The following is a 24,519-nucleotide window of genomic DNA, read 5'->3' as shown; positions in this document are numbered from 1 at the left end:
CCCCAAACCTATGTGAGCTTGTAGAGGGTCGCTGGGACTGTAAGAAAACAGTGAGGGTTAGAAAAATAGCCCACCCCAAGACCCTGTAAGGTAGGTGTAAAGTGCACCTACAACCCCAGAGAGCACAGAAGTCGTGATAGGGGGATTCTGCAAGGAAGACCAACACCAGCAATGCAACAACAGTGGATTTCTGGACCTGAGTACCTGTGAAACAAGGGACCAAGTCCATGAGTCGGGTCAATGTCGAGAGTGGACAGATGCCCAGGAAATGCCAACTGAGGGTGCAAAGGAGCTGCTACCGGATGGAAGAAGCTTGGTGTTTTGCAAGAACGAAGAGGACTAGGAACTTCCCCTTTGGAAGATGGATGTCCCACGTCGTGAGGAAGCTTGCAGAGGTGTTCCCACGCAGAACGACTGCAAAAAAGCCTTGCTAGCTGCAAGGGTCGCGGATATGGTTTTTGGATGCTACTGTGGCCCAGGAGGAACCAGGATGTCGCCACTTGGATGAGGGGACAGAGGGGGCGCCCAGCAAGTCAGGTAGCCCTCACAGAAGCAGGCAGCACCCGCAGAAGTACCTGAACAGGCATTTGGAAGAAGAGTGAACTGGAGTCCATGCGAAGTCACAAAAGGGAGTCCCACGACACCGGAGGACAACTCAGAAGGTTGTGCACTGCAGGTTATAGTGTTGGGTACCCAAGCTTGGCTGTGCACGAAGGAAATCCTGGAAGAGTGCATAGGAGCCGGAGCAGTTGCAAATCACGCGGTGCCCAGCAATGCAGTCTAGCGTGGGGAGGCAAGGACTTACCTCCACCAAATTTGGACTGAAGAGTCACTGGACTGTGGGAGTCACTTGGACAGAGTTGCTGAGTTCCAGGGACCACGCTCGTCGTGCTGAGAGGGGACTCAGAGAACCGGTGATGCAGTCTTTTGTTGCCTGCAGTTGCAGGGGGAAGATTCCGTCGACCCACGAGAGATTACTTCAGAGCTCTTGGTGCAAGAAGGAGGCAGGCTATCCCCAGAGCATGCACCACTTGGAAATAGTTGAGAAAGCCAGCAGGATGAAGCGATACAAGGTTGCTAGTAGTCGTCTGGCTACTTTGTTGCGGTTTTGCAGGCATCCTGAGCAGTCAGTGGTCGATCCTTTGGCAGAAGGTGAAGATGGAGATGCAGAGGAACTCTGGTGAGATCTTGCATTTGTTATCTGGTGAGATTCCCAAAGCAGAGACCCTAAATAGCCAGAAAAGGAGGTTTGGCTACCTAGGAAGGAGGATTGGCTACTAAGAGAGGAAAGAGCCTATCAGAAGAGTCTCTGACGTCACCTGCTGGCACTGTCCACTCAGAGCAGTCCAGTGTGCCAGCAACACCTCTGAATCAAAGATGGCAGAGGTCTGGGGCACATAGGAGGAGCTCTGGGCACCTCCCCTGGGAGGTGCAGGTCAGGGGAGTGGTCACTCCCCTTTCCTTTGTCCAGTTTCGCACCAGAGCAGGGCTGGGGGATCCCTGAACTGGTGTAGACTGGCTTATGCAGAGATGGGCAGCATCTGTGCCCATCAAAGCATTTCCAGAGGCTGGGGGAGGCTACTCCTCCCCATCCTTCACACCTATTTCCAAAGGGAAATACCCTCTCTCAGAGGAAATCCTTTTTTCTGCCTTCCTGGGCCAGGGCTGCCTGGACCCCAGGCGGGCAGAAACCTGTCTGAGGGGTTGGCAGCAGCAGCAGCTGCAGTGCAAACCTTGAAAAGGCAGTTTGGCAGTACCCGGGGTGACAATTCCATGATCTTAGACATGTTACATGGCCATGTTCGGAGTTACCATTGTGACGCTATACATAGGTAGTGACCTATGTTTAGTGCATGCTTGTAATGTTGTCCCCGCACTGACAAAGTCTGGGGAATTTGCCCTGAACGATGTGGGGGCAGCTTGGCTAGTGCCAGGGTGCCCTCACACTAAGCAACTTTGCACCCAAACTTCACCAGGTGAAGGTTAGACATATAGGTGACTTATAAGTTACTTAAGTGCAGTGGTAAATGGCTGTGAAATAACGTGGATGTTATTTCACTCAGGCTGCACTGGCAGGCCTGTGTAAGAATTGTCAGATCTCCCTATGGGTGGCAAAAGAAATGCTGCAGCCCATAGGGATCTCCTGGAACCCCAATACCTTGGGTACCTCAGTACCATATACTAGGGAATTATATGGGTGTACCAGTATGCCAAAGTGAATTGGTGAAATTGGTCACTAGCCTGTTAGTGACAATTTGGAAAGCAGAGAGAGCATAACCACTGAGGTTCTGGTTAGCAGAGCCTCAGTGAGACAGTTAGGCATCACACAGGGAACACATACATATAGGCCACAAACTTATGAGCACTGGGGTCCTGGCTAGCAGGGTCCCAGTAACACATAACAAACATACTGACAACATAGGGTTTTCACTATGAGCACTGGGCCCTGGCTAGCAGTGAAAACACCCTGACATATACTCACAAACAGGCCAAAAGTGGGGGTAACAAGGCTAGAAAGAGGCTACTTTCTCACAGGGTCACTTGGATCTAGCTCCTGTGTTCCGGGGACCACGCTCATCAGGATGAGAGGGGACCCGGCGGATCGGTGATGCAGTCTTTTGGTGCCTGCGTTAGCAGGGGGAAGATTCCGTCAACCCACAGTAGATTTCTTCTTGGCTTCCAATGCTGGGTGAAGGCAGACAGCCCCCAGAGCATGCACCACCAGGAAACAGTTGAGAAAGACGGCAGGATAAGGCGCTACAATGTTGCTGGTAGTCGTATTGCTACTTTGTTGCGGTTTTGCAGGCATCCTGGAGCAGTCAGGGGTCGATCCTTGGCAGAAGTCGAAGAGGGAAATGCAGAGGAACTCTGGTGAGCTCTTGCATTCGTTATCAGAAGAATACCCAAGAGAAGAGACCCTAAATAGCCAGAAAAGGAGGATTGGCTACCAAGAAAGGAGGTTTGGCTACCAAGAGAGGTAAGAGACTATCAGAGGGGGTCTCTGACGTCACCTTTTGGCACTGGCCATTCAGAGCAGTCCAGTGTGCCCCCAACACCTCTGAATCCAAGATGGTTTACCCAGGGTACCGAAAGTACCATATACATGGGGATTATATGGGGGTACTAGTGTGCCAATGAGAATTGGTAAATTTAGTCACTAGCCTGCAGTGAGAAATTTAGAAAGCAGAGAGAACATAAACACTGAGGTTCTGGTTAGCAGAGCCTCAGTGATACAGTGAGGCACCACACATTGAGCACATACAGGGCACATACTTATGAGCACAGGGGTCCTGGCTAGCAGGATCCCAGTGACACATATCAAACACACTGACAACATAGGGTTTTCACTATGAACACTGGACCCTGGCTAGCAGGATCCCAGTGAGACAGTAAAAACACCCTGACATATACTCACAAACAGGCCAAAAGTGGGGGTAACAAGGCTAGAAAGAGGCTATCTTCCTACAAAGGTGCCCCCACATAGTTCAGGGCCATTTCCCGGGACTTTGTGAGTGCGGGGACGCCATTGCACACGTGCACTACATAAAGGTTTATACCTATATGTAGCTTCACAATGGTAACTCCAAAAATGGCCATGTAAGATGTCTAAGATCATGGAATTGTCCCCCCATTCCAAATCTGGCATTGGGGAGCCAATTCCATGCATCCTGGGGGCTCCACTATAGATCTCCAGTACTTCCAAAACAGCTCTCTGAGGCTTGCACTGCAGCTACAGCTGCTGCCACCTCACAGAGAGGGTCTGCCCTCCTGGAGTCTGAGCAGCTCAGTCCCAGGAAGCAGAACAAAGCATTTCCTCCCTACACCCTCTCCCTTTGGATATAGATGTTACAGGTTGGGAAGGGGTAGCCTCCCACAGCCTCTGGAAATGCTTTGAAGAGCACAGATAGTGCCCTCCTTGCATAGGCCAGTCTACACCGGTTCAGGGACCCCTTGTCCCCTGCTCTGGCGCGAAATTGGACAAAGGAAAGGGGAGTGACCACTCCCCTGTCCACCACCACCCCAGGGGTGATGCCCAGAGCTCCTCCAGTGTGTCCCAGACTTCAACCATCTTGCTTTGCAAGGCGTGGGGGCACTCTGGAGGGCTCTGAGTGGCCAGTACCAGCAGGTGACATCAGAGACCCCTCCTGATAGGTCCTTACCTGTTAAGGTAGCCAATCCCCCTCTCAGGGCTATTTAGGGTCTCTCCTGTGGGCTCTGTTTAGATTCTACTTGCAAGTTTCCAGCAGGAATCCTCTGCAACTACTACTTTATCCTCTGACCTCTGATCAACCGCTGCCTTCTCCAGGAACCGCTGTAACAGTAGCAAAGTATCCACAAGGGATACTTTTCTTGTGCAACTTCAGCTCCAGCCAGCAACTGCAACAGTTTCCACGGTGTGCATGCTCTCAGGACTCCCTGTCTTCATCCTGCACCAGAAAGACTGAAGAAATATCCCGTGGGGTGACAGAGTCACTCCCCTGCTCACGCAGGCACCCTCCAAGTCGATGACCGGTAAACCTGGACTCCTCTTACAGCGATGAGCATGCTCCTAGAAACACAGAGGGTGGACCCCATTGACACAGACTGTCCTGAGGTCCTGCTGACGTAATTTGGAGGAGGAAAGAGTAGGAGGCTGGCCTGGCTTATAGTGGGTACCTTGTGGTACTTACACCTTGTGCCAGGTCCAGTTATCCCTTATTAGTAGAATAGAGGTATTTCTAGCAGCTTAGGCTGATAGAGGTAGCTATGGCAAAGCAGCTTAGGCTGAACTAGGAGACATGCAAAGCTCCTACTATACCACTTATATCATATAGCACTATATCACAAGAAAACACAATACTCAGAGTTACTAAAAATAAAGGTACTTTATTTTAGTGACAATATGCCAAAAGTATCTCAGAGGATACCCTCACTTAGGAGGTAAGTAATACACAAACCCAAAACAGGTAAGTAACAGTAAGAAAAGTAGTGCAAACAATGTAGAATCACAATAGGATGGAATAGGTAGACATACGCCTAGGGGAAACACAAACCATATACTCAAAAAGTGGAATGTGAATCACGAATGGACCCCAGGCCTATGGAAGGTTGTAGAGGGTCACTGGGACTGTGAGAAAACAGTAAGGGTGTCCAAAATACCCCACCTCAAGACCCTGAAAAGTAGGAGTAAAGTTACCCTACTACCCCAGAAAGACAGTTTAGTCGAGATAGGGGATTCTGCAAGAACCACAAGCACCAGCAAAACATTGAAGATGGATTCCTGGACTTGAGGACCTGTAAAGGAAGGGGAAGCGCGTCACTGAAGGAGGAGGCGGCGGCCTTGTTTGAGGGGGCAGGAGCCCTTTAAAAGTACTTTCGCGCTCCCGCAACTGCGGGAAGCGCGTCACTGAAGGAGGAGGCGGCGCCTTGTTTGAGGGGGCAGGAGCCCTTTAAAAGTACTTTCGTGCTCCCGCAACCGCGGGAAGCGCGTCACTGAAGGAGGAGGAGGCGGCGGCCTTGTTTGAGGGGGCAGGAGCTCTTTAAAAGTACTTTCGCGCCCCCGCAACCGCGGGAAGTGCGTCACTGAAGGAGGAGGCGGCGGCGGCCTTGTTTGAGGGGGCAGGAGTCCTTTAAAAGTACTTTCGCGCTCCCGCAATCGCCGGACGCGCGCGGGCGGTGCCCGGGCCAAGGGCAGGCCCGTCTTGCGCCCGTCATCGCCCCTCTTTCATCTCCAGTGGAGGGTGACTTTTTATACATTTACTATTATTATTGGGGAACATTTTGGTGCCTTTTTAGTGGGTCTAGTGGGTTTTTAACATTTTTAAATTTTATTCATTAGTCTGTTTTGTTTGGTATTTTGTTATTGAAACTTTTGCTGCTAAACTGGGCAGGAAAAGAGGTCCGTTAATTAGTCCCATGGGGGGGGGGGGTGGCGGGAGTAGACAGGGAAGTGGCACCACCACATTGGACTCCTTCCTCGCAAGAGCTGTCGGAGTTGTAACGAAGGAGATTGATCTGGCAGAGAGGAGGTTATCCATGGAACTGGAGGACTGGCGTCTGGCCCCAATATATAGTGGTCCCAGTGAGGTTGTGGATGTGGAGGTGACTTATCCGGGGGGAGACCAAGGTACTGCTATGGTTGCTGTTGAGCCTGCTCAAATTGAGCTAATAGAGACAACAGAGGGTTCTGGTGGCCAAGGCCCCTCCAGAAGGAGCAAAAGACTCTTATTATCTTCTACCCCGGCCTGCCCCTTGGATAAATGCAGCCCCGAGGAAAAAAAGGTCCTATAGAAATCAATCCCCAAGTTGAAAACATCCCCCTTGGAACTCCCTAAGGGGTTGAGTAGTGACCCTGCACCTTGCCAGCAGATGGGCTGTGATGCCACTATTTTATTGTCAAAATTTCGTGAAATGATCCAGGAGATTTTATCCCCCGTTGTGGCGAAACTATCGGCCATAGAAAAGGCAGTTTCTCTGATATCTGTGCAAGGAAGTCAGGGGAGGCACTGTGTAGGTGGATGTGTGGCCCTCTTCAGGCGATCCCATCCTTGTGAGGAGTTGCTCCTGCCGGTGGACGCCGCAGGGCCATTGGGGCCTCTGGGAAAATCATCTCAGTTATTGGTCAATTCTGGAAATTCTGGGGGTCAGGGCGCCCATGCCGAGACTGCGCCGGCTGCACCGACTTCTATATTAAGGGCGGATAGGACTGTCAATAGGCCTAGCTGTAGTAGGCAGCCTGATCCTGATTCTGTGGTAGCGGGGGGGATGACCAACAGTTGGTTGAGAATAATAATCTGAATTTCCCGACGGTCAGGCCTGCATTGACCTGTTTGGATCTCCCCCCAGCTTGTGCCCCCTATGTGGTGGTATTGACGAATGTACCTGCTCTTGCCCCTGGGGTAACTGAGTCCACGGCCCAACTCATAAACAAGGCTGGATATTGGTTGAGTAAGAACTGTGATTTCTCATGTAAGGATTTCAATGATATTCTGTTTGCCAGAAGAATTGGATGGGTCGGGCCTAAAAATAAGGTGGGGGATGAAGATTGTATTATTATAAATGTTAGATACCCAGCCTTGAGTCAAAGGCTCCTTTCTACTTACCGCCCTGCTGTATTTAGAGCTGGTGCAATAGGTATGGTCCCTTTGGGTTATTTTTATGACCACATGCGATTGAGTGCCAGGGTGTCTCTGGGCTCTGGTAGGTTTCCCCCCGGGCCAGAATAGTCTCCAGGCAACTAGTACAAGAACTGTCACTAACAGAAATGTATCCTTGGAAGGGGTGGACTGACAATGCGCCAAGACCCTGGCTATACAGGAAGAGGTGCCCCCACAGTGTAAACGTATCTCATGGAATATTGCAGGCTATGATGCCAAGTTATCTGATCAGACGTGGATTAGGTGTATGACTAATTTTGATGTGATCATGCTTCAGGAAACCTGGTCGGAGGGGTTGTCTTTGTGGGATGGGTATAATAGATTTGCAATTCCAGCTGTGAAGTCTCCTGGTGGCCGCTCAAACAGTGGCTTGGTTACCCTAATCCGCCTCTCTAAAATATTGGGTGCTTTTCAAATCAACTGCAATCACCAAGGTATATTGCTGGTATGGGTAATTTTCTCTAATAATTTTAATATTTTATTGGTTAACTTTTATAACTCTGTGTGGGATGTGGGATGTGGGGTGCCAAATTGGGGCTTTGTTTTCCGCTCTTCAGGTTTTGAAACACAGAATGGAGGAGATGGGGTTAGAATTCTGTGCTATTGTCTCTGGAGACTTTAATGCTAAATTGGGGAAGCTCAGTACTGTGGTTAATCCCTTTATTGTTGACTGCAAGGATTATTCAGTGGATGGTCTGCAGGACTCCAGAGGCAGCGCTATAATCAAGGAACTCAGGAAAATGGGCCTTCTGAATTTGTGTGATATAGAAGCCATAGGCACTCATCAACTCCCAACCTATGTGGGAAGAGGATCTGAATCCACTATTGACTATATTTTTATGTCTCCACCTATGAAAGACCTGGTGACTGGGGGGGAGGTGCTGGAGGAGAGTTTTAGTGATCATAATCCCCTTATAGTATCCTTTAAACTCCCTGGGGCCCTACGTAAATTAGGACGAGGTAGGCCGGTAGTAGTGGAGATAAAGGACCAGGGTAGGCGGCTTGGGTGGAAACAAGTGGATTCCCTAAAAGTTGTAGAAAGGGTGGTGGGGGAAAATTTACACTTATTTATGGACACACTCTTGACAGAGGCTCCTAATCCTAAAACTGTTCTGAATGCAATAACAGTAGTAAATGCAGCAGTGAGAGACTGCCTGTTTTCAGTAGGCAGCCAACCTAGTAAACGTAAAAGTGGTTGGTATGATAAGACCTGCTATGCGGCAAGGGCAAACCTGAAGATGGCCACTAAGAAACATCCCAGGGATTGGGTCCTCGTAAAAGAAGCTAGAATGAAATATAAGAGGGCCCTGAGGGATAGCAAGATAAAACATAAAGATAAAGCCTGGGAAGAGTTAGGACGTGCCATAGCTCTGAAGGATCCTGGCCTGTTCTGGAAAGTGGTAAATAGAGGTTCCTTTGTAACAGATACATCTGAGGGCCTTGGCTGTAACATCGCCCCAGAAGCATGGGTAATTCACTTTTGTAGCAATTTTGAGGATTCCCCCCTAAGAAATAATCGGGAGAACGAATATGAGATGGCTCCCAACCTAGCAATTAGGTTTACGCTCCAGGAGGTTATGGATGCGATTCAGAGTAGTGCGAGTAATAAAGCTCCGGGCCCGGATTCAATCCCTATGGACTTGTATAAAGCGAACCCCCAGTTATGGGCTCCTGTTCTCTTAAACGTTCTTAATGCAGCAGTTACTGCGGGTATCCCTGCCTCTTGGAGACTGGCATGTATTGTCCCAGTGTTTAAAAAGGACGACCGAAATGATCCTAAGTCCTACCGCCCTATTTCTCTACTGGACTCTTCGATGAAGATTCTGGGACGGATTATTTTAAGGCGTCTGGAGTCCTGGATGACAGGGAATTATATTTTAAGCCGGGACCAGTATGGTTTTAGGGTAGGGCTTGGCACGCGAGATCAATGTCTCAATCTACTGATGTTGATCGGTAAATACACGCAGGCCAGGAGAGGTACGCTCTATCTTGCTTTTATGGATCTTAGTTGTGTCTTCGATAAGGTGAACCGGTCTATATTATGGGAAAGGTTAAATCAGCTAGGGCTGGATCCTAATATTGTAGAATTGCTCCGATATCTACATTTTGGGACAGTTGCAAATGTGAGGGTGGGGTCTAATGGGGAATGCTCAGAGGCTTTTAAGTTCTCAAGGGGGGTGCGCCAGGGGTGTGTTCTGGCTCCTACTTTGTTCCTTCTATATACAAATGGATTGTCTGATTTTCTGATGAAACATTGTAGGGATGTTCCAAAGGTGAATGGTACTGAGATCCCTGTGCTGACGTATGCGGATGACGCAGTCCTCATGGCCCACACTATGAATGGTCTCCGGAAAATAGTTAGAGCTTATGCCTCCTTTATGTCAGCTTTGGGTTTAGAGGTCAATTTTAAGAAATCTCATTTTATGGTGTGTGGAAAACCCTTGAGTAGGGTGGGGGAGCTAAGGGTGGAGGATCAAATTATTAGTAGGGTCCATGAGTTTCCATACCTAAGGATTATTTTTGATGAGAAAGGATCTTGGAAACCTTGTATTGCCAGAAGGGGTGCGCTTTTTCATGCAGCTGTTGGCGCAACTTTTGACTTTGCTGTAAGGGTAGGTAGTAAACCTATCAAGCCTTTGCTTAAAATTTACAGGCGGAACTGCCTCCCTGTCCTGCTGTATGGTGCTGCACTTTGGGGGTATAGGGACACCCGAGCCCTTACAGTGGAAGAAAATCGGTTCTGTAGAAGGCTATTGGGAGTTGGACAAAATATCCCTGGTTTTAGCCTCCATTTGGAGCTGGAGCTTGAGTTTGTGCAGGACACTATTCAGTTGGCTCCCCTTCTGCTATGGATCTCAATTTGGACTAATGACCATGCCACTCTGAATAGGGATATCTTAAGGGATTGTCTGGCTTGTGACAATGTAAAGAATATTCCCTGGTTGATGTACATAAGGAAGATGGCTCGTGATTTGGGGCGGCCGGAATTGGTTGATTATCCTGAAGGGATGACCAGCTGTGATAAGAAATGGGTTAAGGAGAATTTTATAAGAATCCAGAAGAACAGGAGGGAGGGGGAGGCCTTAGGGAAAAAATCGATCAGGTATTTCATTATGTTAAAGATGTGGGTAGGTCCTGAGCACTATCTTTTAGAGATAAGGGATGTGAGGGAAAGGTCTCTCATAACCCGTTTCCGCTTGGGGATCATCAGAAGTAATCTGTGTTTCCCGCTTGGTCAGTATGGGGACAAATGTATTAGACCCTGCCCCTGCGATGGGGTGTCCCAACAGACCTTCCCCCATTTTACTTTGTTTTGTGTTTTTTATGCACCATTTGTAACTCGTTTTTTATTACCTCTCCTAAGGCCCAAGGGTTTTGTGCAATATCGTCCTGCTTTTATGTGGCTGCAGATGGCCTCAGATGTACTGGTGTGGAAGGGGCTGGGATCATTCCTGAAGGGAGCTAATACTCAGCGTAATAATGTGGAGTTTTTAGAATGAATTGTTTCTATTTTATTGTCCCTATGCATGTGGTTATATATGTTTTTATTCTTGATGGGTGTTCTTATTATTTATGGTTTTATTGCTATTTTTAACAAATGTATTGGTGATTATTTATTGTAATGGATGAACTTTTTCATACCGAATAAAGTTATTATTATTATAGGAAGGGGACCAAGTCCAAGAGTCATGCAAGTGTCCGGGGGGGCAGGAGCTTACTAAACCCCAGATGAAGGTGCAAAAGGGCTGCCTCCGGGTGGAAGAAGCCAAAGATTCTGCAACAACGGAAGGTGCTAGGAACTTCCCCTTTGGTGAGAAGATGTCCGAATGCGTGCTGGAGGTTGCAGAAGTGTTTCCACGCAGAAATACCTCAAACAAGCCTTGCTAGCTGCAAGAGGCGTGTCTGTGGATTTTGGGTGCTACTGGGGACCAGGGAGGACCAGGATATCGCCCCTTGGATGAGGAGACAGAGGGGGCGCTCAGCAACTCAGAGAGCCCCCGCAAAAGCAGGCAGCACCCGCAGAAGTACAGGAACAGGCACTTAGAAGATCTGAGGACAGCAGTTGACTCAGAGTCACAAAGGAGGGTCCCACTACGTCAGAGTCCAACTCAGCGAGTTGGGCAATGCAAGACGGGGTGCTGGGGACCCAGGCTAGGCTGTGCACAAAGGAAGTCCTTGAAAAGTGCACAAAAGCCGGTGCAGCTGCAAATCACGCAGTACACAGGTTTGCTGTCTGGGGTGGGGAGGCAAGGACTTACCTCCATCAAATTTGGACAGAAGGGCCACTGGACTGTGGGAGACACATGGACCCAGCTCCTGTGTTCCAGGGATCTCGCTCGTCAGGATGAGAGGGGACCCAGAGGACCAGTGATGCAGAAGTTTGGTGCCTTCTTGGCAGGGGGAAGATTCCGTCGACCCACTGGAGATTTCTTCTTGGCTTCCAGTGCAGGGTGAAAGCAGACAGCCCTCAGAGCACGCACCACCAAGAAACAGTTGAGAAAGCCGGCAGGATGATGTGCTACAATGTTGCTGGTAGTCATCTTGCTACTTTGTTGCGGTTTTGCAGGCGTCCTGGAGCAGTCAGCGGTCGATCCTTGGCAGAAGTCGAAGAGGGAAGTGCAGAGGAACTCTGGTGAGCTCTTGCATTCGTTATCTGAGGAATAGCCCAGAGGAGAGCCCTAAATAGCCAAAAAGGAGGTTTGGCTACTAAGAAAGGAGGCTTGGCTACTGAAAGAGGTAAGCACCTATCAGGAGGGGTCTCTGACATCACCTGCTGGCACTGGCCACTCAGAGCTGTCCATTGTGCCCCAACACCTCTGAATTCAAGATGGCAAAGGTCTGGGACACACTGGAGGAGCTCTGGGCACCTCCCCTGGGAGGTGCTGGTCAGGGGAGTGGTCACTCCCCTTTCTTTGTCCAGTTTCGCGCCAGAGCAGGGCTGGGGGATCCCTGAACTGGTGTAGATTGGCTTATGCAGAGATGGGCACCATCTGTGCCCATCACAGCATTTCCAGAGGCTGGGGGAGGCTACTCCTCCTCAGCTTTTCACACCTATTTCCAAAGGGAGAGGGTGTAACACCCTCTCTCAGAGGAAATCCTTTGTTCTGCTATCCTGGGACCAGGCTGCCCAGGCCCCAGGGGGGCAAAACCTGTCTGAGGGGTTGGCAGCAGCAGCAGCTGCAGTGGAGACCCCGGAAAGGCAGTTTGGCAGTACCCAGGTTCTGTGCTAGAGACCAGGGGATGCATGGAATTGTCCCCCCAATACCAGAATGGTATTGGGGTGATAATTCCATGATCCTAGACATGTTACATGGCCATGTTCGGAGTTACCATGGTGACGCTAAATATAGGTATTGACCTGTATGTAGTGCACGCGTGTTATGGTGTCCACGCACTCACAAAGTCCGGGGAATTTGCCCTGAACAATGTTGGGGCACCTTGGCTAGTGCTAGGGTGCCCACACACTAAGTAACTTGGCACCTAACCATCACCAGGTGAGCCTTAGACATATAAGTGACTTATAAGTTACTTATGTGCAGTGAAAATGACTGTGAAATAACGTGGACGTTATTTCACTCAGCCTACAGTGGAAGTCCTGTGTAAGAATTGTCTGAGCTCCCTATGGGTGGCAAAAGAAATGCTGCAGCCCATAGAGATCTCCTGGAACCCCAATACCCTGGGTACCTAGGTACCATATGCAAAGGAATTATAAGGGTGTTCCAGTGTGGCAATGAGAATTGGTAAAATTAGTCACTAGCCTGTAGTGACAATTTTGAAAAGCAGAGAGAGCATAAACACTGAGGTTCGGGTTAGCAGAGCCTCAGTGATACAGTTAAGCACCACACAGGGAACACATACAGGGCACAAACTTATGGGCACTGGGGTCCTGGCTAGCAGGATCCCAGTGACACATATCAAGCACACTGACATCATAGAGTTTTCAATATGAGCACTGGGCCCTGGCTAGCAGGATCCCAGTGAGACAGTAAAAACACCCTGACATATACTCACCAACAGGCCACAAGTGGTGGTAACAAGCCTAGAAAGAGGCTACCTTCTTGCAGAAAGACCTTGCCTTCCCTGAGAGCGACAGTACCCCTGTGCACTGTGTCTTCTTCACCTCCTGATGCCTCTGTGCACTATTTGCAAAATTCCCTTTCCTTTGTGCACATCCTGGTCCAGGTCCCCAGCACTCTATCCTCTGATGCTCATGTCGCTGAGTTGACTTCTGGTGGCGTGGGACCCTTCTTTGCAGTGCTACACCAACTGCATTTTGCACCTCCTTTGTACCCATGTCCTGGGACTCCTGTGGGTGCTGCCTGGCATCCTCACACAGAGTTGAGGCCCCCAGGTCCCTCCTGGGTCCAGCCAGTACCATTTTGACTTAAAACACAGCTTTTTCATAACCAAGGCTTGTTGCTGACTTCCAACACAAAATCACATCTGCATCCATCTTCACGTTGTGGGACATCCTTTGCATCATGCAGGAACCCGCTGGCATCTTCCTACGGTGCATTCCTGCAGTCTTCGTCCAACCGGGGACTCTTCTTTTGCACCCTCTTCTGGGTTGGCAGGGGCTCCTGTCCTTCCTGGAACTTCTTTCGACTTCTGGACTTGGTCCCCTTTTTTTGCAGGTCTTCAGGTCCAGGAATCCAGCAGTTGTTGTTTGCAGACTTGGTTGGTTACTGCAATAATCCATATCAAGAGGTGTAGTGTGTCCTAAGGAAACTTGCAGTACTTTACTACTGCTTTCCTGGGCTCTGGGTTGGGGTCATTTACTTATCTTAACTGTATTATTACTCTCCCAGCAATTCTGCACACACTACACTTGACTAGGGAGGAATTTGTGATTCGCATTCCACTTTCTTAGTATATGGTTTGTGTTGCCCCTAGATCTATTTTCTCCCATTGATTTCTACAGCATTTTCTATTGTTTGCACTATCCCATGTCTAATTCCTTACCTTATTTTGGTGTCTAGTGTATATATTGTGTATAATTCTTATATCCAGAAGGAGTATTGCCTCTAAGATATTTTTGGTACTGTGTCACCTAAATAAACTACATTTATTTTTGGTAACACTGAGTATTGTCTTTACTTGTGTATAAGTACTGAGTAACTATAAGTGGTATTGCATGAACTTTGCATGTCTCCTAGTTAGGCCTAGGCTGCTCTGCTATAGCTACCTCTATCAGCCTAAGCTGCTAGAACACTACTACATTTCAATAATAAGGGATAACTGGACCTGGTATAAGGTGTAAGTACCCAAGGTACCCACTACAAACCAGGCCTGCAGAAAGGTTTGTCTGAGCTCCTTATGGATGGCTAAAGAAATGCTGCAACCCATAAGGATCTCCTTGAACCGAAATGGCCAGGGTACCTAAATACTATATACTGGGGACTTATAAGGGGGATCCAGTGTGCCAATTGGAATTGGAATATGAAGTCACTAAACTTTAGTGACTAATTTGGAAGCAGAGAGAGCATAAGCACTTTAGTTCTGGTTAGCAGAACTTCAGTGGCACAGTTAAGCACTACTGACAACACACACATATAGGCCACAAACTATGAGCACTGGGGTCCTGGCTATCAGGATCGCAGTGAGACAAGCAAAACATACTGACAAAAAGGCAGACATTGGGGGTAACATGCCAAGAAAGATGGTACTTTCCTACACAACCCCCCAAACGAGGGACAATATAGCTAACTGCAGGAGGATGGCCTGGCTTGTAGTGGGTACCAAGGGGTACTTACACTCTGTACCAGGTCCAGTTATCCCTTATTAGTGTAGAAGAGGTGTTTCTAGCAGCTTAGGTTGATAGAAGGTAGCTATAGCAGAGCATCTTAGGCTGAACTAGGAGACATGCAAAGCTCCTACTGTACCACTGGTGTCATATGCACAATATCATAAGAAAACACAATACACAGATATACTAAAAATAAAGGTACTTTATTTTTATGACAATATGCCAAAGAATCTCAGTGAGTACCCTCAGTATGAGGATGCAAAATATACACAAGATATATGTACACAATACCAAAAATATGCAGTAAGAGCAAAAGGAAGTAATGCAAGCAATGTATAGTTACAATAGATTGCAATAGGAGCACATAGGTATAGGGGCAACACAAACCATATACTCCAACAGTGGAATGCGAACCACGAATGGACCCCAAACCTATGTGAGCTTGTAGAGGGTCGCTGGGACTGTAAGAAAACAGTGAGGGTTAGAAAAATAGCCCTCCCCAAGACGCTGAAAAGTAGGTGTAAAGTGCACCTATATTTCCCAGAGAGCACAGAAGTCGTGATAGGGGAATTCTGCAAGGAAGACCAACACCAGCAATGCAACCAAAGTGGATTTCCGGACGAGAGTACCTGTGGAACAAGGGGACCAAGTCCAAGAGTCGCGACAAAGTCGAGAGTGGGCAGTTGCCCAGGAAATGCCAGCTGAGGGTACAAAGAAGCTGCCACCGGATGGTAGGAGCTGTGGATTCCGCAAGAACGAAGAGGGCTAGAAACTTACCCTTTGGAGGATGGATGTCCCGCGTGTAGGAAAGTACCATCTTGCCTGGCATGTTACCCCCATTTTTCACTGTATATATGTTGTTTTAGTTGTATGTGTCACTGGGACCCTGGTAACCCAGGGCCCCAGTGCTCATAAGTGTGCCTGAATGTGTTACCTGTGTAGTGACTAACTGTCTCACTGAGGCTCTGCTAATCAGAACCTCAGTGGTTATGCTCTCTCATTTCTTTCCAAATTGTCACTGACAGGCTAGTGACCATTTTTACCAATTTACATTGGCTTACTGGAACACCCTTATAATTCCCTAGTATATGGTACTGAGGTACCCAGGGTATTGGGGTTCCAGGAGATCCCTATGGGCTGCAGCATTTCTTTTGCCACCCATAGGGAGCTCCGACAATTCTTACACAGGCCTGCCACTGCAGCCTGAGTGAAATAACGTCCACGTTATTTCACAGCCATTTTACACTGCACTTAAGTAACTTATAAGTCACCTATATGTCTAACCTTTACCTGGTAAAGGTTAGGTGCAAAGTTACTTAGTGTGAGGGCACCCTGGCACTAGCCAAGGTGCCCCCACATTGTTCAGAGCCAATTCACTGAACTTTGTGAGTGCGGGGACACCATTACACGTGTGCACTACATATAGGTCACTACCTATATGTAGCTTCACCATGGTAACTCCGAATATGGCCATGTAACATGTCTATGATCATGGAATTGCCCCCTCTATGCCATCCTGGCATTGTTGGTACAATTCCATGATCCCAGTGGTCTGTAGCACAGACCCTGGAACTGCCAGACTGCCCTTCCTGGGGTTTCTCTGCAGCTGCTGCTGCTGCCAACCCCTCAGACAGGCAGCTGCCCTCCTGGGGTCCAGCCAGGCCTGGCCCAGGATGGCAGAACAAAGAACTTCCTCTGAGAGAGGGTGTGACACCCTCTCCCTTTGGAAAATGGTGTGAAGGCAGGGGAGGAGTAGCCTCCCCCAGCCTCTGGAAATGCTTTGTTGGGCACAGATGTGCCCAATTCTGCATAAGCCAGTCTACACCGGTTCAGGGACCCCTTAGCCCCTGCTCTGGCGCAAAACTGGACAAAGGAAAGGGGAGTGACCACTCCCCTGACCTGCACCTCCCCTGGGAGGTGTCCAGAGCTCCTCCAGTGTGCTCCAGACCTCTGCCATCTTGGAAACAGAGGTGCTGCTGGCACACTGGACTGCTCTGAGTGGCCAGTGCCACCAGGTGACGTCAGAGACTCCTTGTGATAGGCTCCTTCAGGTGTTAGTAGCCTTTCCTCTCTCCTACGTAGCCAAACCCTCTTTTCTGGCTATTTAGGGTCTCTGTCTCTGGGGAAACTTTAGATAACGAATGCATGAGCTCAGCCGAGTTCCTCTGCATCTCCCTCTTCACCTTCTGATAAGGAATCGACCGCTGACCGCGCTGGAAGCCTGCAAACCTGCAACATAGTAGCAAAGACGACTACTGCAACTCTGTAACGCTGATCCTGCCGCCTTCTCGACTGTTTTCCTGCTTGTGCATGCTGTGGGGGTAGTCTGCCTCCTCTCTGCACCAGAAGCTCCGAAGAAATCTCCCGTGGGTCGACGGAATCTTCCCCCTGCAACCGCAGGCACCAAAAAGCTGCATTACCGGTCCCTTGGGTCTCCTCTCAGCACGACGAGCGAGGTCCCTCGAATCCAGCGACACCGTCCAAGTGACTCCCACAGTCCAGTGACTCTTCAGCCCAAGTTTGGTGGAGGTAAGTCCTTGCCTCACCTCGCTGGGCTGCATTGCTGGGAACCGCGACTTTGCAAGCTACTCCGGCCCCTGTGCACTTCCGGCGGAAATCCTTCGTGCACAGCCAAGCCTGGGTCCACGGCACTCTAACCTGCATTGCACGACTTTCTAAGTTGGTCTCCGGCGACGTGGGACTCCTTTGTGCAACTTCGGCGAGCACCGTTTCACGCATCCTCGTAGTGCCTGTTTCTGGCATTTCTCCGGGTGCTACCTGCTTCAGTGAGGGCTCTTTGTCTTGCTCGACGTCCCCTCTCTCTGCAGGTCCAATTTGCGACCTTCTGGTCCCTCCTGGGCCCCAGCAGCGTCCAAAAACGCCAAACGCACAATTTGCATGTAGCAAGGCTTGTTGGCGTCCATCCGGAGGGAAAACACTTCTGCACGACTCTCCAAGGCGTGGGGGATCCATCCTCCAAAGAGGAAGTCTCTAGCCCTTGTCGTTCCTGCAGTATTCACAGTTCTTCAGCCTAGTAAGAGCTTCTTTGCACCAACCGCTGGCATTTCTTGGGCATCTGCCCATCTCCGAGCTGCTTGTGACTTTTGGACTTGGTCCCCTTGTTCCACAGGTACCCTCAGTCAGGAATCCATCGTTGTTGCATTGCTGATTTGTGTTTTCCTTGCATTTTCCCTCTAACACGACTATTTTGTCCTTAGGGGAACTTTGGTGCACTTTGCACTCACTTTTCAGGGTCTTGGGGAGGGTTATTTTGCTAACCCTCACTATTTTCTAATAGTCCCAGCGACCCTCTACAAGGTCACATAGGTTTGGGGTCCATTCGTGGTTCGCATTCCACTTCTGGAGTATATGGTTTGTGTTGCCCCTATCCCTATGTTTCCCCATTGCATCCTATTGTAACTATACATTGTTTGCACTGTTTTCTAAGACTATACTGCATATTTTTACTATTGTGTATATATATCTTGTGTATATTTCCTATCCTCTCACTGAGGGTACACTCTAAGATACTTTGGCATATTGTCATAAAAATAAAGTACCTTTATTTTTAGTATAACTGTGTATTGTGTTTTCTTATGATATTGTGCATATGACACTAAGTGGTACTGTAGTAGCTTCACACGTCTCCTAGTTCAGCCTGAGCTGCTTTGCTAAGCTACCATTATCTATCAGCCTAAGCTGCTAGACACCCTATACACTAATAAGGGATAACTGGGCCTGGTGCAAGGTGCAAGTACCCCTTGGTACTCACTACAAGCCAGTCCAGCCTCCTACATTGGTTGTGCAGCGGTGGGATAAGTGCTTTGAGACTACTTACCACTCTTGTCATTGTACTTTTCATAAGAGAAAAATATACAAAACAAGGTCAGTGTATATACACATAGCCAAAAAGTTTTGCATTTCCTCTTTTCACTCTTTTCTAAGTGCTGAAAAGTACTTCTAAACTTTCAAAAAGTTCTTAAAAGTTTAACAAGTTTTTTCTGTCTTTCCAAAAAGTTCTGAAAACTTTTTTCTCTTTTGCTATCACTTTAACTCTCTCAAAAAAATGTCTGGCACAGGCCAAAAAGTTGAACTGTCCAAACTTGCATATGATCACCTTAGCTGGAAAGGAGCAAGGAGTCTCTGCATAGAGAGAGGTTTGAGTGTAGGGAAGAATCCTTCCTTAGAACTGTTAATTAATATGCTTAGAGTACAGGATAAGGCCATAAGTGCCCAATCTGTAGAAAAAGTAGCTAATGGTTCTCAATCTGATCCAGGGACTCCCCCAGGAAAAGGTTCAGGAAAGAAACTTCTCAGCCTGCCCATTACTAGACAGTCTAGCATAGTTGGTACAGAGGTTGAATCACATCATACTGATGATGTGCTCTCACATTATGCTGGTAGCCAAGCTGTTAGGGTGCCCTTGGAAAGGGACAGGTCTCCTTCTGTTCATTCCCATCATACCTCTGTATCTAGAAATGTCCCTTCCACCCACCCTGATGACAGATTGTTAGAAAGGGAGCTCAATAGATTGAGAGTGGAACAAACCAGACTGAAGCTCAAGAAGCAACAGCTGGATTTGGATAGACAGTCTTTAGAAATAGAGAGGGAAAGACAGAAAATGGGTTTAGATACCCATGGTGGCAGCAGCAGTATTCCCCATAGTCATCCTGCAAAAGAGCATGATTCCAGGAATCTGCATAAGATAGTTCCCCCTTACAAGGAGGGGGATGACATTAACAAGTGGTTTGCTGCACTTGAGAGGGCCTGTGCTGTACAGGATGTCCCTCAAAAGCAGTGGGCTGCTATCCTATGGCTATCATTTACTGGAAAAGGTAGGGATAGGCTCCTTACTGTAAAAGAAAATGATGCTAACAATTTCCAAGTTCTTAAGAATGCACTCCTGGATGGTTATGGCTTAACCACTGAACAGTACAGGATAAAGTTCAGAGATACCAAAAAGGAGTCTTCACAAGACTGGGTTGATTTCATTGACCAGGCAGTGAAGGCCTTGGAGGGGTGGTTACATGGCAGTAAAGTTACTGATTATGACAGCCTGTATAACTTGATCCTGAGAGAGCATATTCTTAATAATTGTGTGTCTGATTTGTTGCACCAGTACTTGGTGGACTCTGATCTGACCTCTCCCCAAGAATTGGGAAAGAAGGCAGACAAATGGGTCAGAACAAGAGTGAACAGAAAAGTTCATACAGGGGGTGACAAAGATGGCAACAAAAAGAAGGATGGTAAGTCTTCTGACAAGGGTGGGGACAAATCTAAAAATGAGTCTTCATCAGGCCCACAAAAACACTCTGGTGGGGGTGGTGGGCCCAAATCCTCCTTTAATCAGAACAAGGAAAAGAAACCATGGTGCTATTTATGTAAGATAAAAGGCCATTGGACAACAGATCCCAGTTGTCCAAAGAAAGGCACCACAGCTCCTACCACTACAACCCCTACTGCTACACCTAGTGTCCCTACAAATAGCAGTGGTGTTGGGAGCAAACCTACTAATAGCCAATCCAAGGGAGTAGCTGGGCTCACTTTTGGTAATTTAGTTGGGGTTGGTCTGATTAGGGAGACCACAGAGGCTACTTTAGTCTCTGAAGGGGCTATTGACTTAGCCACTTTGGTTGCTTGCCCCCATAACTTGGAGAAGTACAAGCAACTAACCCTAATAAATGGTGTTGAGGTCCAGGCCTACAGGGACACAGGTGCCAGTGTCACAATGGTGATTGAGAAACTGGTGCACCCTGAACAACACATACTTGGACACCAGTACCAAGTAACCGATGCTCACAACATAACACAAAGCCACCCCATGGCTGTTGTAAATCTCAACTGGGGGGGGGTATCTGGTCCAAAGAAAGTTGTGGTAGCTTCAGATTTACCTGTAGACTGTCTATTAGGGAACGATTTGGAGACATCAGCTTGGTCAGATGTGGAGTTGGAGGCCCATGCAGCAATGCTGGGCATCCCAGGGCATATTTTTGCTTTGACAAGGGCTCAGGCCAAAAAGCAAAAAGGACAGGGAAGCTTGGATCCTGGAACAATGGACCAAGTGCTCCCTAAAGCTAGGGCTAGTAGAAGCAAACCACTTCCTACTATCCCTCCCTCTACAGTGGATTCTACTTCTGAGGAAGAAGAATTCCCTCCCTGTGCAGAACCTACACCAGAGGAGCTGGAAGCAGACACTGCTGAGCTTTTGGGTGAAGGGGGGCCTGCCAGAGAGGAGCTGAGTGTGGCACAGCAAACCTGTCCCACATTAGAGGGTCTCAGACAGCAAGCTGTCAAACAGGCTAATGGGGATGTCAGTGACTCACACAGAGTTTACTGGGAGGACAACCTCTTGTACACTGAGCATAGGGATCCTAAACCTGGAGCTGCCAGGAGATTAGTGATTCCTCAGGAGTACAGAAAGTTCCTCCTAACACTGGCACATGACATTCCCTTAGCTGGGCACCTGGGTCAAATGAAAACTTGGGACAGATTGGTTCCATTGTTTCATTGGCCTAGGATGTCTGAGGACACAAAAGAATTTTGTAAGTCCTGTGAAACCTGTCAAGCCAGTGGCAAGACAGGTGGCACTCCAAAGGCACCCCTTATCCCACTGCCTGTGGTTGGGGTTCCCTTTGAAAGGGTAGGGGTTGACATAGTTGGCCCCCTTGACCCTCCTACTGCTTCAGGCAATAGGTTTATCTTGGTGGTAGTGGACCATGCCACAAGATATCCTGAAGCTATTCCTTTAAGGACCACTACAGCTCCTGCAGTGGCAAAGGCCCTCCTGGGAATATTTTCCAGGGTGGGCTTCCCAAAGGAAGTAGTATCAGACAGAGGAAGCAATTTCATGTCTGCATACTTAAAGGCCATGTGGAAGGAGTGTGGTGTAACTTACAAGTTCACAACACCCTATCATCCACAAACAAATGGACTGGTGGAGAGATTTAATAAAACTCTCAAAGGCATGATTATGGGACTCCCTGAAAAACTCCGCAGGAGATGGGATATCCTTCTACCATGCCTCCTTTTTGCCTACAGGGAGGTACCCCAGAAAGGAGTGGGCTTCAGCCCCTTTGAACTTCTTTTTGGACACCCTGTTAGGGGTCCACTCACACTTGTAAAGGAGGGTTGGGAACAACCTTTTAAAGCTCCTAAGCAGGATATTGTGGATTATGTACTTGGCCTCAGATCAAGGATGGCTGAGTACATGAAAAAGGCCAGTAAAAACCTTCAGGCCAGCCAAGAGCTCCAGAAGCAATGGCATGATCAGAAGGCTGTTTTGGTTCAGTACCAACCAGGGCAGAAAGTGTGGGTCTTGGAGCCTGTGGCCCCAAGAGCACTTCAAGATAAATGGAGTGGACCCCACACAATTGTTGAAAAGAAGGGTGAAGTCACCTACTTGGTTGACTTAGGCACTGCCAGGAGTCCCCTTAGGGTGCTCCATGTCAACCGCCTGAAACCCTACTATGACAGGGCTGATCTCACCCTGCTCATGGCAACAGATGAGGGACAGGAAGAAGACAGTGATCCTCTACCTGATCTCTTCTCTTCCACAGAACAAGATGCTCTTGTGGAAGGTGTAGTTTTGGCTGATTGTCTTACTGCTGAGCAGAAAGATAATTGCATGAATCTCCTAGGACAATTTTCAGAACTCTTCTCCATTGTGCCAGGCACCACTTCTTGGTGTGAGCACACTATAGATACTGGAGACAGTTTACCTGTCAAAAGTAAGATCTATAGGCAGCCTGACCATGTCAGGGACTGCATAAAGCAAGAAGTTCAGAAGATGTTGGAACTAGGAGTGGTTGAGCACTCTGACAGTCCATGGGCTTCTCCTGTGGTACTGGTACCAAAACCCAATTCTAAAGATGGAAAGAAGGAAATGAGGTTTTGTGTCGACTATAGAGGTCTCAACTTGGTAACCAAAACTGATGCTCACCCTATACCCAGGGCAGATGAGCTCATAGATACACTGGCATCTGCCAAGTATCTAAGCACTTTTGATTTGACTGCATGGTATTGGCAGATCAAATTGTCAGAAGATGCTAAATCTAAGACTGCATTTTCTACCATTGGAGGACATTACCAGTTTACTGTAATGCCTTTTGGTTTGAAAAATGCACCTGCCACTTTTCAGAGGTTGGTGAACACAGTCCTGCAAGGGCTGGAAGCTTTCAGTGCAGCATATTTGGATGATATAGCTGTCTTTAGCTCCAGCTGGGATGATCACCTGGTCCACCTTTGGAAAGTTTTGGAGGCCCTGCAAAAGGCAGGCCTCACTATCAAGGCTTCAAAGTGCCAGATAGGGCAGGGTAAGGTGGTTTATCTGGGACACCTTGTTGGTGGGGAACAGATTGCACCACTTCAGGGGAAAATCCAAACTATTATTGATTGGGTTCCCCCTACCACTCAGACTCAGGTGAGAGCCTTCCTAGGCCTCACTGGGAATTACAGGAGGTTCATTAAGAACTATGGCTCCATTGCAGCCCCTCTTAATGACCTCACATCCAAGAAAATGCCTAAAAAGGTATTATGGACAGCAAACTGTCAGAAAGCTTTTGAGGAGCTGAAGCAGGCCATGTGCTCTGCACCTGTCCTGAAAAGCCCTTGTTACTCTAAACAATTATATGTCCAAACTGATGCATCTGAATTAGGAGTAGGGGCAGTCCTATCACAACTTAATTCTGAGGGCCAGGATCAACCTGTTGCTTTTATTAGTAGAAGGTTGACCCCTAGAGAAAAGCGTTGGTCTGCCATTGAGAGGGAGGCCTTTGCTGTGGTCTGGGCTCTGAAGAAGTTGAGGCCATACCTGTTTGGCACTCACTTCATTGTTCAGACAGACCACAAACCTCTACTTTGGCTAAAACAAATGAAAGGTGAAAATCCTAAATTGTTGAGGTGGTCCATATCCCTACAGGGAATGGACTATACAGTGGAACATAGACCTGGGAGTAGCCACTCCAATGCAGATGGACTCTCCAGATATTTCCACTTAGACAATGAAGACTCATCAGGTAATGGCTAGTCTTATTGTCCTTCGTTTGGGGGGGGGGTTGTGTAGGAAAGTACCATCTTGCCTGGCATGTTACCCCCATTTTTCACTGTATATATGTTGTTTTAGTTGTATGTGTCACTGGGACCCTGGTAACAGGTAACACTGCCCCCAGTGCTCATAAGTGTGCCTGAATGTGTTACCTGTGTAGTGACTAACTGTCTCACTGAGGCTCTGCTAATCAGAACCTCAGTGGTTATGCTCTCTCATTTCTTTCCAAATTGTCACTGACAGGCTAGTGACCATTTTTACCAATTTACATTGGCTTACTGGAACACCCTTATAATTCCCTAGTATATGGTACTGAGGTACCCAGGGTATTGGGGTTCCAGGAGATCCCTATGGGCTGCAGCATTTCTTTTGCCACCCATAGGGAGCTCTGACAATTCTTACACAGGCCTGCCACTGCAGCCTGAGTGAAATAACGTCCACGTTATTTCACAGCCATTTTACACTGCACTTAAGTAACTTATAAGTCACCTATATGTCTAACCTTTACCTGGTAAAGGTTAGGTGCAAAGTTACTTAGTGTGAGGGCACCCTGGCACTAGCCAAGGTGCCCCCACATTGTTCAGAGCCAATTC

Source organism: Pleurodeles waltl, chromosome 4_2 (genome assembly GCF_031143425.1).
Source record: "Pleurodeles waltl isolate 20211129_DDA chromosome 4_2, aPleWal1.hap1.20221129, whole genome shotgun sequence".
Classification (NCBI taxonomy): Eukaryota; Metazoa; Chordata; class Amphibia; order Caudata; family Salamandridae; genus Pleurodeles; species Pleurodeles waltl.
The sequence above is the reverse complement of the archived record's forward strand: the minus strand, read 5'-3'. Positions refer to the sequence as shown.